The sequence below is a fragment of the Benincasa hispida genome, chromosome 3 (assembly GCF_027475165.1).
Source record: "Benincasa hispida cultivar pf3 chromosome 3, pf3_genome.v1.1, whole genome shotgun sequence".
In the NCBI taxonomy this organism is placed as follows: Eukaryota; Viridiplantae; Streptophyta; class Magnoliopsida; order Cucurbitales; family Cucurbitaceae; genus Benincasa; species Benincasa hispida.
The window spans coordinates 43,534,498-43,546,607 of NC_143480.1; the positions used below are offsets into that span (position 1 = coordinate 43,534,498).

The 12,110-nt window shown below is 33.6% G+C and overlaps 1 long non-coding RNA gene across 1 annotated transcript; it reads right to left on the reverse strand.

Annotated features, from left to right (window-relative positions):
- Positions 1-925: 925 nt before the first annotated feature.
- Positions 926-2,267, reverse strand: LOC150037289 (uncharacterized). The gene is made up of 3 exons (XR_016528260.1): positions 2,023-2,267; positions 1,826-1,895; positions 926-1,094 (listed from the first exon to the last, which is right to left on the reverse strand). It is a non-coding gene; the product is annotated as an uncharacterized LOC150037289 (long non-coding RNA).
- Positions 2,268-12,110: the final 9,843 nt, after the last annotated feature.

Here is a 12,110-nt window from a genome sequence, read left to right on the forward strand (position 1 = left end):
ATTGTAGAGAATTCCATATAAGCTCTCTGGAGTATAGAATTGCTGACCTCTCCAAATGAGAAGAGCTTTTCTATTTATAGAGTTCACAAGTGGGCTTGGACTTGGTTGATCCATGGGTCTGGCCTTTGGCCTCAATTAGTTGGACTTGGGTTTAATTGGTCCATGGGTCTGGCCTTTGGGCCCATTAATCGGATTTAGGCTTGATTTGACGTTTGGGTCAAATTCAACCTATTTTTGGGCTTAGTTGGACTTTGACCCAAATAATAATATCAAATTGGGCCAAATTAATCTTATCTGATTCAACGATCATGATAAAACCACATGGCGTTATCGAAATTTGTCTTTAACTTCAATTCAGGACATATGCCAACTCCTAATTGAACCCAAATTTAATGACTTGGAATTCGTCATTAATTTAGTAAATGACGTGCCAACTTGTGATTGGTCCAAAATTCTCATTCAACAGACACAGACCAAAGTTAATTCTGGTGGGTCAATGGATAAGATAGATTTAGGATTCAAATTATACTTTTCTTCTTCAATTATTATTAACTACACTACAAGAAAACTCACATTTAGTGATGCGAGAAAAATGTCGCTAAAAGCCAAAAAAAGTCACAAAATTTTAACAATGTACAAAAGTTTATCGCTATGAATATCTTGATATCCACATAGTCGATAGTTTTAGCAACGAAAGTTGAACGCATGACATTTAGTGACACGCACACATTGCTAAAAGAAACCTTTAGTGACACAATAATGCATCATTGAAAGTGAGTAGTATTAGTCACACGCCTACAGACGCCACTGAAACCCATAGTTATATAAAAAAAACTAATAATCATGATCGTAATAGTCGTATTAAGACATAGTCGAAACATATATTCTTAAAATGTTTTGAGATTATCAAGATCCAAATGTCTCGTAAAATAAGTATAACATGGTCATATATAATTTTCACAACATTATGGTATTTGTCAAATACACTATTGTGAATTCCAAAAGGAAAAAAAAAACCTCATCCTACTATTTGACATAGTTTGACCAAATATGGTGCATTTTGGACTTGAACCCATTGATGCATAGGAAATCATCTAACACACAAGAAGAAATGAAAATATCGTAAACAATAATAAACATTTGAACTATGGATAACGTATACTTAAAAGAAACATAAACACCTAAACTCGTCAAATTAACTCCAACAAATAAAGTAATTATACTTTCCTGCAGAAATTAAAAAAAAATGAACAAAACATGATAACAGACTAAACTAAGCTCATCAAAACTTTGGAACATATGAACTAAACTTATCATGAAAATAAATATTGAACTCATCAATCAAACTTTGAACGTACGTAAAACCCAACTCAAGTTGATTTTTCCCTCTATTGGTTTACAATAAAGGAGCACGGAAATCAGAGAAAATCAATGTGCAAATTTCTAAGTTCACCATGTGCCCCTTTTCCCCTCTAATTTCAATGCACATTACAAAGTAAACACAAAAATACAAACAACAGAGACCAAATTAAACCAAATTCAATGCACATTCAACATAAATTCTGCAAAGGAGAAAAACAAGCCAAGGTTAAAGAAGAACTTAGTATATACAGTATGAGATGACAACGCATTTTCTTTTACATTTTCAAAAATAGTGAAAGATATAAAAACAAGTTTATCTACCTAAAACCAATTCAACTGCATACATCAAGATCATATTAAACCAAACTTAACGAAATTGATAAACCACAGTTCTTTCAAATAAGAACCCATTAAAGAAACTGAACTAAAGACACATAAATCTGCAGAACAAAATTAAACATACCAAAGATATGGAGCAGGAACATAAACCTCTTTAAAGGACTGTGAAATCCGAAGCAGAAGCGGGATCGATCCTAATTTTAGTTTTGTACAGAATGTAAAATACATAAAATATAAAATATGCATTCTAAAAGAAATTAATTTTACAGATGCTTTTCAAGATAATACGGTGAAAAGAATAATAGGGTTTTGAAAAACAACCTCTTGAAGACAAGATTCTTCATGAATTCCTCCTCAAATGACACGAACTCTTTGAATTCCTTGGACCCCAAATCCCAAAAGCAACAATTCCCAAAAGCCAAAGGAATGTACAAAGCCACAAGAATTACCAAGGTATCTCTTTTAGGGTGAAAATCACAAAAGTGTGTGGGGCTTTGTGTTAATTTTTGGAAAGAAGGATAAGATAATCTTTTTTTTTTTAAAGGAGATTTTACAGAGCAAATCGTTTTTTTAGAACACCCATTTTGCATGTAGGATGAGGAAGAAGACAAATCTTTTTTCCAACTATCCACAATCCACGATCAAAGAGAGAAATTTTAGGAGAGATAACTTCCTCTCACTTTTATTTTAAAATAAAACATAAAATTATATATTATATATCAATATATACAAATGTATAACTAATTATACATATATTAACAATTTTTTTTTTTTTTATATATATATATATATATATATATATAACTAACTTATGTTAACATAATGTTATTAATCTATCATAGAATCTATAGTGTTTAATATAAATTTAATTAGTATTAAATTTTGACCTATAGTTTTTATATGAATCAAATTCAAATATTTATTTCCTCTCAAAATAAATTATAAATTATAATATTAAATAATTTATATTAATTATATCACATATAATTAATTTGAACAACTCAAATTAATCCAAAATTCAATTCTCAATTATCATATTAATTTGAAAATTTCAAACTGATAGAAAATTTAATTTTCAATTATCCTAGTTGAATTTTCGAAAGGACCTTATGGAACCTGTAGATTGAAACTCTAATGGTATTAACTGTCGGTCACTCCATTTTTTCGCACTACATATATATTTTTGTATTCATTGGATATAACCAAATAGTGCAATGACCTTTCACAAACTAACACAGGCCGTTACATGATGACCAGTCCTCAGGATCCCTCTCGTTCGGATGTGATATCGATTCATTCATGTACCCCTCCTGAACTTAGGTCGTTACATAAGAGTTCACAACTCACTTAGGATTTAGGGCATGTCACCTATAGTCATTATGGTGAAATGTAAGTCTTTACTATTAATAGTGTTATATAATGTGACTATTCTTTTCGTGGTCTGGTCTTCTACAAACCCTTTTTGAATAGTGCACGCCCGGTCACATGTCTCTACATGAATGATCAGGATCATATCATTTGTAGAACTTTACAACAATTGTAATATCTACAAAGTAGGATGTATTCGTAGTGTCACCAACCTTATCCATCTACTACAGACCATTTAGGTTATAACTTAAACATGATCCATATATATGTCTTTACATACATGTTTAAGTTACAGAAAATAACCTTGGATGTTTCTTTATTGATTTTGTGAGTTAATGCTACTAAATATCAAATAAAATACCTTGAATTTTATTAAATAAATAAACTATTTGTACAATACAATTACAAATTGCAGGACCCACGAGATTTAGGGCATCAACCTAAAAAATTTCCCACTTGTCCTAAAGCTAGTGGGGTGTACATCATAAAAGTCATATTAATAATAATAATAATAAAAAAATACACAAAACAAGAAACTAGGGCATAAAACACTCCCAGTAAAAAATCTCACACTTTCCCTAGACTAGATGCGGCATGTCCCCCAGACCAATACTCTGCAACTAACCTTCAAACACCTTAGCCATGAGGGATTTTGTAAATGGATCAGCAACTTTTTATGTCAAAGGTATCTGCGTGACAATCATGTCCCCTCGATGCACAATCTTTTGAATGAAGTGATAGTTTTGCTCTATGTACTTCCTGCGTTTGTGACTACTAGCCTCTCGAGAATTAGCCACAACACCATTATTATCACAATAAAAGGTGATGGGTTTTGACATGTCTGGAATCACTTCCATATCAGTCAAGAATTTCCTGAGCTAGACTGCCTCCTTAGCACCTTCACAAGTTGCTATATATTCTGCCTCCATAGTAGAGTCAGTAATACACCCTTGCTTAGTGCGCCTTCAGACTATAACCCCTCCATTAAGAGTGAACATTGATCCTAAAGTAGATTTCCTAGAATTCCTATCAGTCTGAAAGTCAGAGTCTGTGTATCCTGTAAGGATCAAATCCTTATAACCATACACAAGCACATAGTCCCTTATTCTTCGAAGATACTTGAGAATGTTCTTAATGGAAACCCAGTTATCAAATCCTGGATTAGACTGATATCTACCGACTATCCCTACTGCATAACAGATGTTAGGTCGAGTACATAACATTGCATATATTAGGCTACCAACAGTCGATGCATAAAAGACTTGTCTCATTTTCTCAACCATTTGAGGTGTCTTATGACACTGTTCCTTAGACAAAACAACTCCATGTTTGAAATGAAGCAAGCCTCTCTTGGAGTTCTACATTGAAAACTTGACATTTTTGTCAATGTATGATGCTTAGAAAAGACCAGCGATTTGTTCTTTCGATCTCTAAAGATATGAATATCCAGAACAAACTACGCCTCTCCCAAATCTTTCATTTGAAGTTGGGTCGCCAGCCAATTTTTAATTTCAATTAGTAAACCTACATCATTCCAATGAGCAGGATATCTACAAACACAAGGAAAGCTACTGTACTATTAACGATTCTCTTGTAAACATAAGGTTCATCAACATTCTGATCAAAACCATAATATTTGATAAGATTTGATCTCAGTATTAAATCTTATATTCCAAGATCGAGAAGCTTATTTCAATCCATAAATGGACCAATAAGCTTGCAAACATTTTCCTCTTGACTTTGGGTTATGAATCCAGAGCTGCATATATATGGTCTCCTCAAGCTTGCCATTCAGAAAGGCAATTTTAACATCCATTTTCCAAATCTCATAGTCATAATATAAGGCAATGGACGAGAGTATCCAGATAGACTTCAATTTGGCAGCAGGTGAGAAAGTCTCCTCATAGTCGACTTTCTCAACTTGCGTATAACCCTTTGCCACAAGTCTAGTCTTGAAAGTTTACACCTTCCCAACAACACCCTGTTTTCTCTTGTAAATCCACTTGCAACCTATAGGTTTTACCGTATCAGGTTGATCTACCAGATCCCAAACCAAATTGAAGTACATAAACTCCATTTCGAGATCCATGGCATTGATCTATTCATCTTTGTCAACATCCTCCATTGCCTTATTGTAAGATGATGGATCCTTAACATCACTGTCAGCTACGACAGCTAGGGTTTTTGTTAAAACCCATATAATGAATAGGTGGGTTTACAACCATCCCACTATGTCGAGGCTCCCTCAATGTTTGAGGTGGATGTGACCTATTAGATGAACCAATTTCAACAACTTTTGTTGAGGTATTGGGCTCTTCAACAACTCTTGTTTAAGGTTCAATAGTTTCACTAGAAAGTTCACTTAACACTATCTTACTATAAGGCTTATGCTCCTTTATGTGTGAAGGAACTCTAAATAGAGAATCAGTGAGCGTAAGCAGATCGTTCCAAACTCCATTGAGAAAAAACACAAACAATCACAGTCTAGAAGAATAGATTATGCATAATAAGTAAATTACAAGCATGCTTCTTAAAAGAATGAACAAGGGATAAAGTATGCAAACCTTTGAAGAACTCTTTCTTCAAGTACCCCTAATTAATCTCCAATGCGTACAAAAAATTACTCTAACGCAATGATCAGAACAGCCAACAATACAAATTGAAGAATTCTCGATCACTTTTGAGTCCAACTCGATCCTCGACCCTCGAACAGAATAAGATCACCACCACAAGAGTTACCGTAGTATTTTCGGTGTGAGAATCCAGGTTGTGGGCTCTGTGTGACTTTGGATAGAGGAATGAAGAAGGTAGACGATTGAGTAGATGATCGAGTAAGTGGGAGATGGAAGAAGTCTATTGTATAGACTAGATACTCGATCATGTAGTAAGAAGAAGTCTATCATATAGACTTACTACTCGATTGTGTAGCAACGAGTAAACGAGTAACTATCGTATGTGAACTCGATACTTGATCGTGTAGGCTGTTAGATGCTATCGTTTAGTAAAACTATTTTACTTGATAGTCTTTTCTTTTATGAAACGATATAATGAATCAACCCTCCGACTTGGAAATTTTTTTTCCTTTTATCTCATAGTTACCATAAAACTGCCAATAACCTCCCACTCAATTCGGTTATTATAGAAAAAGATTAATTAATTATCATATAATTAATATATTGTAAATACATACAACAACCAACTGATCATATTATATTTATAACCTATAATTTTAATATTTCATCACACGAAACAAATAAACTATAATTCTTTTTCTATTTTATGGTATTTAATATAAATCATATTTATATGAATTCCTCTAATTAATAATGTATCAAATACATTATATCAATTATATCACATATAATTGAATCAATTTAATTATATCAAATATAATCAAATTTCCTCTTGCTAATTTGAACACTTCAAACTAGCCCAAAATCTGATTCTCAACTTGAACCCATTGAGCTACTAAGGGGACCTTATGGACTTATAGCTTGAAGCTCCAATAGTACGTGAATAACTAACTAAACTCTTTAATCACGAGAATCACCATCCGTTAACTGTTAGTCACTCCACTAAAGATCGATAGTTGCACTTTTCACATTACAAATATATTTCTGTCCATTGGATATAACCAATCAACAATTCGATGACCCTTCACAAATCGCTCGTATGTACAGCTAGGCCAATTTACTGTTTTGCACCTGCTGTTACATCTAACTCCTTAAGTACTATTGATTCCTCTAATGAACAATAAATCATAGTCCTACTATGATTGAGTACTCTCTTCCCAAGAGAGGGTGTGGCCACTATGTTCAAGACCCGGAATCATCCCTTAAAGGAGCAATTTATCTACTACCCCCTGCTTTGGGAAAAGAGTGAATTTCATCTTGTGTAGCTGAGTTCCTAACTCTCCAATCAGACAAATACACAAAATGGTAGGCTTGTTGAGTTGGCAATCTGACCATTCTCACCCATACAAATCAAAAGGATTGCCCTCATAAGTAAGAGTTCCCAACTCACTCAGGATTGAGTTCATGTCATTTATGGTCATCCTAGTGAAATGTAAGTCTTAATTATGAACGACGTTATATAAAGAGACTAATCATTTCGTGGTTTGGTCTTATACAAACTCTTTGTATAGAATACCCTCGCTTGTATATCACCACATGAATGGTCAGGATCAGATCATTTGTAGCACTTTACAACACTTGTAACATATACAAAGTGAGTTGTATCCGTAGTGTCACCAGATAAGGTATCCCTCCTTTATCCTTATACTACAGACCATTTAGGTTATTACTTAAGGCATGATCCACTTGTATGTCTCCACATACATGCTTAAGTTACATAAAATAACCTTGGATCTTAGTTTATTGGATTGAGTAAATGCTTATAAAATAACACTTATTTTATTAATTACAATATGATTTACAAAGTGTTTACAAACTATGAGACTCCGGGAGAATTAGGACACCAATCCCAACAATGTGGCCCTCTTCTAAAAATTAAACATTTGTCGATACAAACACTTTATTATCTTTAATATCATAGAAGTAACCACCTCTCGTTCCTTCTGGATAACCTACAAAAAGGCACAATTTTGAACGAGGTTCCAATTTCTTAAGATTTGCCTTAAGCACGTGTGTTGGGCAATCCTAGATCCTGAAATGGCGTCAACTACCTTTATGACCATTCCATAACTCCAAATATGTTCCAATAACACTTTTGGATGGAAGCTGCAATTTATATTGCATAACCCCAAAACGAGTCAGGTAAGGAAGCATAACTCATCATAGATCAAACCATGTCCAATAAGATTTGATTTCTTCTTTCTGATACACCATGTTGCTGAGGTGTACTAAGTTCTGAGAGTTAGAACAATTCCATGTCCTATCAAATAGTCCTAGAATTTTAGATCCATATACTCTCCACCTTGATTAGATTGAAATGTCTTTATTGTTTTATTTAATACATTTTCAACTTCAGCCTTGTACTCCTTAAACTTTTCAAGGGCTTCAGACTTCTGTTACATTAAATAAATATACCCCAATGAAAGTGATGAATATTCAAACCCTCATCTTGCCTTAACATTCATCAGACCATAGAGGTTTGAATGTACAAGCTTTAAGGGTTCTTTGGCTCTGTGACCTTTTTTAGTAAAAGATCTTTTAGTCGTTTTACCTTCAAGGGATGACTCACATACAGGTAAAGAATTTTCTTCTAACTCGCTTAGAAATCCATTCTTAATCATTCTCTTAATCCTATTGAGATTTATGTGTCCTGATCTTAGATGCCAAAAATGGACATTTTCTTGAGGAGAAATTTGTTGGCTTTTTGGCCCTTAATCTTAAACTAATTAATTTTAATTAATAATTAATTAATATATATGTTGATGACAAAAATTTGCTTTTATTTATTAATAGTTTGAGTGTTTTGAAGTCTCCATTGCATAGAGCTTGGAACAACGGTTTCAACGCAATTTGAATCATTCAAATTGGAGTTCAAATGAAGAAGATATGACTGAAACAAGCTTAATGAAAAAATCTCGAGCTGATGACGTGGCATAATTTTTCTCATCAAAGTGGACAAATTGAAAATTTCCACTTGGAGCATGAGAGGAAGAACACATGGTGGGCTTTTGAGATTTTGGATTGGTTTAAAAAAGAAAATGGTTTTTAAAGGAAAATGAATTTAATATTATCTTATGTTTGTGTCTAAAGGCTAGTTTTGAATAATGTTTTTTGTTGGATTTAAAAGAAATTATTTTAAAAGATATATATTATTATATTATTTTTTGTTTGTGTCTAACGGCTAGTTGAGTTTAAAATCTCCACCATTAAGTTTTCTTTTCCAAGATCCAATGGTCCAATTTAAATCTAGTTTTCAATAATTTTTCCATTTTTTTATTTAAACTCATCTTCTTTTCCAAATCATGACAATAATTTTATATTATTTTTCAATCCTCTATAACTCAAAACACACAATTGTTATTCTCTCTCTAAGTTCAGTTTTCTTCTTTTCATCTAATTTTTGATAGAGATATCTTATGTATTGTGAGGATTGATTTGTTGTGAGCAAAAGCTTGTAAATCTACTCTTCAAGAGAGTTTTTCTCATATTTTTCTTCATTTCCAAATTCATTGTAAGGTTGCTCTTGATCCCTAAAAATAGTGGTTGTAACAGTTTGATCCTCAATCGCGGAAATGATCTGGTTCGTTCTTACTCCCAAAACAAAGAACATTGTAGTGGTTCGACTCTAAGCTGTGAAAAGAGTCAAGTTCGTAGTGACATACCCAAGAGAAGTTTGGGAAGTGGATGTAGGCCAGTTGTGTCGAACCACTATAAAATTCTCAGTGTTAATTTCTCTATCCCTCTCCTACTTTAATTTTGCAATTAATTTGTTGTTATATTTTATTGCATGAATTTAATTGCAATAATTGTTCCTTAAATTAATTGCTTAATGTTTATTTAGGTTGGTTGAATTTATCTTTACATATCTCATACAAATCTTGTTATTAGAATCAATTTATTGTTTAAATTATTTGTTAGCGAAAAGTTTGTTAAAATTATTTGTTAGTGAAAAATTTGTTAATTTATTTAATTAGGTCCACATTAGTAGAAAGTTTTGAATTAGTGTGATTAAACCCTATTCATTCCCCCCTTCCCCCATTCCCCCCTCCCCCAAGGTTGCCATACCGATCCTACAAAATTTTTTGTCTTTTATGCTAAGTTACCACAATTTTAAACAGTTTAGTATTTTGGAGGGTATTTGTTGCTAACAGTCTTTGCACATATAAATTATCTTCTAGCTTAGCAAAGCAAAGTTTTATACCATTTTTAAAAATAAACGTTTTATTTAAAGAAAATTGTAAAGAATAAAGTTGTTAGATTTAACACTTTACAAAAATTAAGTTCCTTTTCAAGTTGGGAACTACATATACATTTTCAAGTAAAATATGATTTTTCAATAAAGTTGGAGTCCTCCCACTGCCCTCGTAGAGATGGAAGGCCAAGTTCTTACATGCATTGACATTTCACAAAGTGGCATCTACCACCAGGAATCAATTCCCTGAAATAAAGAACAAATGTGGTTAGTGGTGCCCAAATCTATTATCCAAGCCGAATCATCATTCTTCACTAAACAAGTCTCCTATACAAGTAAATCGCATTTACCTTGCTTGACTTTTTTCTTTTCTGCCAAGTACTTGGGACAATTCCTTCTCCAATGTCCCTTCTGGTTGCAATAGAAACAAATTTTCTTTGCATCCTTGGTCTTTTTGCCCTTTTGGGCAGTAGCTGGTGGTTTAGCATTCCCATTTTCACCTTTCTTCTTCTTCCAATTTTCATTTTTTGGTGTTGGAAGAAGAAGGCACAGACTTAGTTCCAGAGGTCAAACCTCTATAGAACTTCTTTGAAAATGAGGCAATATTTGTCTCACCCTTCTGTTCCTTGACTTTCATCAAAGATTGGAAAGTCTATAGCTCATTGAGAAAGGTGGTCAGGTTATCGTAATCCTGTTCATAATAGTAATGCTATGGAACTGTAGGAAACTTTCAAGTAAAGTTTCCAAGATTAAGCTAACCTGACTGCCTCATCAATGATAGACCCGTTCTTCTCAGCCACATTAAAGTGGACCAACATGTTCAGAACGTGTTCTCAAACATAGGCCTCTTCTGGCATGCAGGCATTGAAGATGAATTTGAGCGCATTGTGCCTGACTTGAGTGGATGCTTATCCAAACATTCCCCACAGGGACTTCATGATCTCACGGGCAGTGAGCATGGGCTCAAGTTTCTTAGCCAAGACCTCAGAAAGGCTTGCCAAGATGTATGTTTGAGCCTTTTCATTTTCCTATACCCAACGTTTGTATGGCCTCAACCCCAATATTTTGAACATCGAGAGCCTTAGCATCCTCACATCTCAGCTTGTAAAGATCATGATAGGACGTTACAACAAATGAGTCATGGGATTCCTCACCTCTACTAACTGCAACAAATTTATCAATGGGCATTTTCTCTTCTGAACTATCTGATGAAATGCAGCTAACAAAAGCCTTGACATCTTCTTCTAGATCACTATGGTCATCAAACTCCTCGTGAGAAAAGGATAGAACATAACTCTTGTTTTGCCTTTTCAGAAATGTCAGATATTCTGACAAATACTGACCAGAACCTTCACATTCACGACATCTAAACTGTTTATCTTTGTTCATGATGTGTAGAACATGGAGTAAATAAATATTCGTTCATCGTTTGTTCTCCATGCGTCGCTGGTCATGCGTTGGACTAAGGGATATGCAATGTGTCTAAGAATCTATACGATGACCAATCATTCCTGTCACAAATTTTCTTGCTCTCTTGCCAAGTATAACGAGATCGCAAGTTTCTCGGAGTGATCTGAGGTCGAACTCAGAGACTTGTAGATAAATGTTGCAAGTAATGAATTTGCGACGAAGAATGTAGGATCTAAAGGCAACACTAGGAGGAAGAGGGGGGGGGGGGATGAATAGGGTTGACTACCAATTTTTAAAAAATAATTTTATTTTCAAATAAAGCTCAATAAAGTTAACCCACTAATTTGATTAAAGAAAATTTATGCAAGACAAAACTTAAATCATGCAAGCTATGATAACTTCAAATTTAAAGACAATTTAATCAAGGATAAATTTAAATAACACACTAAAAATTAAATCATGCAATTAGGAATGATTAAAAAATAATTAAGACAAGAAACAAAAAATTGAAAACCAGAAATAAAAGAGAGAGGAAGAGAAAACACCGGGAATTATAGTGGTTCGGCAAATTGCCTACTCCACTCTCCAAGACTCCTTCTTGGGTATTTCACTAAGTGATCCTTTTGCAGGTGAGGACCAAACCGACACACGACCTTCTTTTTCCTAGGCTAAAGAGAAACCCAAGATCCTTTTTACTGGTTCAGGATCAAACCAATTTCTTTTTCTCACAACCCAAGGTGTACCTACACCTTAATACAATTCCAAAAAAAAAAAAAAAGAAAACCTCACAATATTACCTCTTGAAG